The 6647-nt window shown below is 39.8% G+C and overlaps 1 protein-coding gene and 1 non-coding gene across 2 annotated transcripts in view; one reads left to right on the top strand and one right to left on the bottom strand.

The window, feature by feature from the left end:
* Window positions 1-555: 555 nt before the first annotated feature.
* Window positions 556-628, bottom strand: trnav-uac (transfer RNA valine (anticodon UAC)). Its single transcript has one exon. It is a non-coding gene; the product is annotated as a tRNA-Val (tRNA).
* A 2522-nt stretch (window positions 629-3150) lies between these two features.
* Window positions 3151-6647, top strand: part of bcorl1 (BCL6 corepressor-like 1) — a 42612-nt gene continuing 39115 nt past the window's right edge. Inside the window, exon 1 of the mRNA XM_020452604.2 lies at window positions 3151-3390. The gene's annotated coding sequence lies outside the window, so the exon portion shown is untranslated. The remainder of the gene's footprint in view (window positions 3391-6647) is intronic.

The following is a 6647-nucleotide window of genomic DNA, read 5'->3' as shown; positions in this document are numbered from 1 at the left end:
ATTAACAAATAAGGTTGTATATGTAAGATGGTTAAATAAAGAGCAAAATGATTGATTATTATTATATTATTTGTGCCCTGGTCCTATAAGAGCTCTTTGTCACTTTCCATGAGCCGTGTTGTGACAAAAACCCGTACTCATTCTTATGTTTAATAGATGTATCCTATAGTGTGTGTGTGGCAGGCTTACAATGATGGCAAAAAAAAAACATTTGAGTGCGTTGACCCTGGTGTTAGAAGTGGTATGCAGCTGGAGGTTGAATGTTTGAAGGGGTACGGGAGTATAAAAAGTTTGGGAACCACTGGCACAATGCAGTTTACAATAGGCAGCTTGTTTGTTATTGAGATAATACATAGGAAGTTTGGTACCATACTGGCATGTACTGTAGACCAGTGACCATTAAATCTGATTATCTGAGAACAAATGTTGTTCCTATATGTCTAAAAATGTCATTAGATAACAGATCTTAGATATTGATTCGTGATGTGTGTATTAGCCTACAATTAGCTATCAGTATGGAGCGTTTAATGTTTTCTCTAGGTCAACAAAAAGTGGTGGTTCCACTGGGGCTCGAACCCAGGACCTTCTGCGTGTAAAGCAGACGTGATAACCACTACACTATGGAACCAGGTGATAACGTTGGCCAAATATACTGTTCTTGTAGATGACGACGCCATGGTAGTTCTGAATGTTTTTCATTAATTAATATTGTTTGACCTATATTAGATGTATTTAACTGCTTGGAATATTATGAGATGATATCTTCATTTTTGAGACACGCATGGAATTGCAGTCTTGTTGGAATTGATTAGTTGTATAGGCCTATATTAATGCCGGGGAGTGCAGTCGTGTGTATAAGTGCATTTGCAATGGCAAGCTATTTGGTTTAGTGCTGAGTTGTGTCATGTTAGTATTATAGCTTTCTGCTTTGATTCAGCACCATCTGCGGAATTAAACCTGCGCCATAAATAGTCACCAAATACGAACTTGATCTAAAAATGTCAAAATGTACACGTTGCATGAACATTAAAATGCTGGCCTATAATAAACTGTATTTAATCCGTACCGGCACTGACATACCTCTCGTTGAGTTGGATCCATAGGTTTTTAGCGCACAATGTTGTGCAAAACCGAAACTTTTACCAGGCTCAACTGACACCATATTTCTTTCCCCTTGTGAAATGTCCGGAATGCATTGGTTATGACCGATTGTGTAATGGGTCTGTATACATAATTTGAGCCACATGGTTATTTATTTAAAGCGAATTGACCAATAATAACGGTTTTATAAATTGGAGAACATTTGAAAGGCTCTCCAGTCTCGACAGCACGTTCGTCGGACCAACTCATGCTGGTACAGTATGACAAACTGTTATCCATTTCCGTCGCCTGTTTTGTACAAATGAGGAAAGCAGGGCACCGTGAGACACACCCTCGTGACCACCACACAGGCTATTGACAGGGTTCTTGTTTATGGGGAGGTAAAACTGGTTGCCTACTGCCTACATTATACTTGACTAGCTTCTTGGATTTCCACTCTAGTCACCCGTATCGAGTGGAAGGTTGAGGTCTATAATCTACCTGTGTGAAGCTAGCCACAATAAGGATTAGTCACAATAGTAGGTAAAGCGCCAATCGCAAGGCTGTACAGTGCGTATATGTTTACCCAACATGGTCTCAGAGCAGTTCGTATTATTCTGTCAAATCTGATGCGCCACATTTAGTACGATGGCATGTATTAATTTGTGGATGACCATCACCTATTTCGTAATATATGTTACGATTTACAATTCGTATTATATGTTACGAATTTGCAAAACGTACAAAATGTTACCAATTTGAAAAACATACATTATGTTACGAATTTGCTAACGTATGATATGTTACGAATTTTAGCTAGGTGGTTAGATTGCAAACATTAGCTAACTCGCCAATGTTAGCTAGGCTAGGGGTTAGGATTAAGTCTAGGAGTTAGGTTAAATGGTTAAGGTTATGGTTAGCTAAAAGGGTCAAGGTTAGGGAAAGGGTTAGCTAACATGCTAAGTAGTTTTAAAAAAAGTAGTAATTAGTTGAAAAGTTGCTAATTGGCTAAAATGCTAACGTTGTCTGTAATGAGATTTGAACTCGCAACCTTTGAGTTGCTAGAAGTTCGTGTTAACCACACTCCTTTCTTTTTTGCCTGAAATAACCATCTATCTAATGTAACTACAAACGTAACATATACTAAATGGGAGTGTCCTCGGATTTATGTACAGAATAGGTTGCAGCACACCCAATGCAATTATACAGTTTAATAAATCCAATGTATTTTATGTTTATTGTCAAATTAATACATTATTGTATTTATTTTTACCTTATATAACAACATACCTTGTTTAGCATTATCTAGTCCAAATATGGCCTTATTCCACTATTTGTATCCGTTTGGATGTTTCAACAGGGACCTTTATTTTGATGGCGAAATGCAAACCTTATTGTGGCTAGCTTCACTCAAGTCTCTAAAACTCAGTAACTAAACGAGGTGTCCTCTCTTCACATCGCACATTTAATAACGCAATTTTGGGACATTGTAGTGGAAACAGGACAGCAACGTTGAGACGGATTCTGCCGAAGTTATTTGTGTCTTGGGTGTAATTATAGGGGACTAGAATGCGACGTAAAGGAAATGTGCATTCTTATTGAATGGCAATAATAACTTTACAGTAATATGAAGAAGGACACTCCTGTCCAAACCCTCATGATAACAATGTAAGCTTTTACACAACACATATTTTATGTCATCATAGTGATCATGTGTTATGCATTGCAAGGGGGGAAAAGCCCATATTTGTGCCACAATTGTTTTATACTCATAGTTTAGTATCTTTCCTTACATTCATATCATTGTCCGGAAGAAATATCCAGTAGCCAAATCGTATGATGTGCCTATGCTTAATAACTACCATTCTGTCAGCTATCTAATGATGGTTCATAAACACACACTTTCAGCCATAACATCACTTGGGTCATCAGTTTGGCTGTTGTGGTAGACCTATTTCCGTATTAGAAGAGATGATTCTAATTTCCAAAGATGATTCCAAAAATGTCCATGTTTTGAATAGGAATTTACAATTATATAAGGGCTCGACTACGGTCACCACCTGTTATTCACCTGTAGGCCTCTGTCGGCGCTAGGACCCAGGGTGCGCGATTTTCATCTCCAGCTGCTGCGGTCTGAAAACGGGCGATGAGAGAAGATCGCGAGGAGAAGCCGACATGTCACACTGGAATTATTCTACCACAAAATTACATTCCTGACCCTTAACAGAAGTCACCAAGTCTCAAACAATCACTTGTCGTGGTGTGAAAAGCTCTATTTGCAAGCTTTGAAAGGGCAGTTTGGAGCGCAAGGTAAGGCGGTGCGATACCATGCGATTACTAATAACAAAGGCGTACTGGAGAGCAGGGGGCAATAAGGGGGGCATTGCACAACGGCATGGAGGGCAACAGTCAACTCTCCCAAACTTTTGCTGTGAATAATTGGGTACAGTAAAGTTTGTAAATCCACGTACATGCCATAACAAACCTGTCTAACGGTATTCAAGGTATGCATTTTGGTAACGTAAAGTCTTCAAGTGTGAGGATAAACGTGTCACATGTTTCTTGGGGTGAATTCCTGTCTCAGTCGGCAGTGGCCCACATTATATTTTGCTACGGCTACTATAACCAAAAAAGGTCGTGAATTCTAGTTTCACTGTATTTCATTATAACATTAATCTTCCATCTGCCATGAGTTTACACATCGTGGCATCTTCAACCTGCCAACTCAGAGCATCGTCTCCAACTTGTTCCCTGCCTCCATGGTATAGTCTACATCAGGTCCAATCCTTTTACGCACATATGAACAAAAGTGATCGTCTTTTTACTTAGTTGGTGGTGACATATTTCATGCTTTGCATGATTTAAAACGTTCTCAACGTAAACATTTGGTCAGGTAATGGCAACCGCGAACTCAGACGGGACATGCCATGCTGTAGCTACTACTCTGTAGCAGCAGTATCCCAGGCCTAGGTTGTTTGGACGAGGCGTTCGAATATTCCATAAATCGACCAAATTTACTCTCCGTAGCCTAAGCCCCATTTTGAAAGGGAACGACAGTAATTTTGACGAGGCCTCAAACAAAACATTGTGGCTTCCTTCACTGTAAACTTGCTGTTTTGAGTGTGATTGTTTTAATCACCAGTCAAATGTGCACTGTGGTGTGCAAATGTATATTCACTGTATTTACGTTTTTTGAGCCTATGGCGTCAAACGTTCACTGGTCGTGGCAGTGACCAAAACTAGTCGATAGCTGAAGACCGGAGCAGCCGGCCACAACCGGGATTGCTTTCGCTCTGTCGTTGAGGTCTCTGGGTAACCCCGCTCTGACACAATGCAATGTGGAGACAACCTGGTTCCTCTTGTGCTCGATAGGGAGGCACAACAATCAGTCGTGTTATTCTGTAGCTCGGATAGTGTGATGTGTATATTGGTTCTATTTTGATATTTGGCAATATGTCAACGACTAGTCTGTCCGCCGACATGCAACACTCAGTGCTATTCGCGAGTGAATGGTATTGGGCAATGGACAAATGATCCTACACTCCAATAGCTAGCTACCTTCACCGAGATGAAGGCTGCGAAATAGTAGAAAGACGAAAATGTATCCGGTGGGGTGCATCACTGTGCAGCAACGGCCGGGAGACAGGAAAGAAATAGGTCATTGTTAAACAACAAACTTGTTTACTTCCATTATCATTTAGACTACCAGACATTTAGACAGTTGCTATAACCGGGTGTATATATCACTGTTATGTCATTCACAAGTCTGTGAAATTGTATTCCATAAGCTACTTAGTTTATACCTGCGTATGATTTAGGTACGATTCCTGCGCTGGCCTGATTAAAGGTATCCGAAATTGGGAAAGCCAGATGTACCAAAGGCTTTTTTTTTCTAGATGTCAACTGTATGAACGCGTGCCCTGCTGAATGTTTTGGCGTACGCTATTGTGTCTATTCTGCATTAAGCAGACAACACAGGCTTCGAGACCTGTCTTTAGGCGGTTTGACCTTGCAAGGCAATAGAACTTATAGGTTCTCAGCTCGCATATTATAGCCTCATTATAATCGAGTGGCGAAACATTCCAGTGTATTTTTAGGACAAGCCTGTTCAAGTTACCTGTAAGATGTATCCATCCACCTGACACTCTTTGACACTTGCAACCAGTATTAAATTGGTGCAAATGCTGATCCTCTAACCTTGATCATTCACACCTATTTTACCTCAGCATTTACAACTATGAAAATAATTAATCAATTGTCCAAAACGTGAAAGATGTGTTGTTAATTGTTAATTACCACCTGTAATGGCGTATATGAGAGGAGTGATTATCAGCATCATATTTCATCATGAAAACGTGTAGGTCACTTCAAATATTGAAATGCTTATCTCTCTGAACTATCAGCCAAAAGGACTTGGGCTGATACACTTCTCAAACATCAAACATGACTTATTGTATGCACATATATTGGTCATCATGATAATCACTCAATAAAAAGGCGTTCATACATCACATGGTGCCAATAGTATTTAATATTATATGAGATAAAGGTCGAATTTCTGAACACATAATGCATATTTTTCAAAAATTGATTAATCTCACATTCAGTAAGGGACAGATCGAAATTTACCAGGGGAGGGGCTGGTCCAACTTGAGGTGTCTTTTAAAAAATGCACTTCCCTTCGCCAATGTTACAAATGTTTTCACATGACCTTCCCCTTGTACAGTAAAATAAATTGAACGCCCTCCCTCCTCAGAAGTAACTCAAAATAATGTTTAAGACCACAAATAAGAATAACTGTAGCGACCCTTTGTTTATATAGGTGGATATCAACTTTGCCACTTCAGCATGCTTTTGTGGCCCGGTCGATGCCAAGCAGGGCTACGAGCCAGAAGGATAGGGGTTCGCTGACCACCATAGACGAGCTCACTCTCCCTGCCTGTTTCTTTACACTACAATCAGAGCCAGCTGCATACAATGATCAGCTATGGGGAAGCAGATTTTTTACATTATGATGCCATATTTATAATTATATAAAATATATGCAAAGAATATTCCAGCGACAGGTTTCTGTGCCAATGCACCACACAACCAATAACAAAGCATATCAACTTCGGGCACTTTTTGTACATGTACATTTTGACAATCAACATACAGTGGGGCAAAAAAGTATTTAGTCAGCCACCAATTGTGCAAGTTCTCCCACTTAAAAAAGATGAGAGAGGCCTGTAATTTTCATCATATGTACACTTCAACTATGACAGACAAAATGAGAGAGAAAAACTCAGAAAATCACATTGTAGGATTTTTAATGAATTTATTTGCAAATTATGGTGGAAAATAAGTATTTGGTCACCGACAAACAAGCAAGATTCCTGGCTCTCACAGACCTGTAACTTCTTCTTTAAGAGGCTCCTCTGTCCTCCACTCGTTACCTGTATTAATGGCACCTGTTTGAACTTGTTATCAGTATAAAAGACACCTGTCCACAACCAGACAACAAGACCAAAGAGCTGTCAAAGGACACCAGAAACCAAATTTTAGACCTGCACCAGGCTGGGAAGACT

The sequence above is a fragment of the Oncorhynchus kisutch genome, linkage group LG19 (assembly GCF_002021735.2).
Source record: "Oncorhynchus kisutch isolate 150728-3 linkage group LG19, Okis_V2, whole genome shotgun sequence".
In the NCBI taxonomy this organism is placed as follows: Eukaryota; Metazoa; Chordata; class Actinopteri; order Salmoniformes; family Salmonidae; genus Oncorhynchus; species Oncorhynchus kisutch.
Note: the sequence above shows the minus strand (reverse complement) of the source record. Positions and strands in the feature narration are given on the sequence as shown.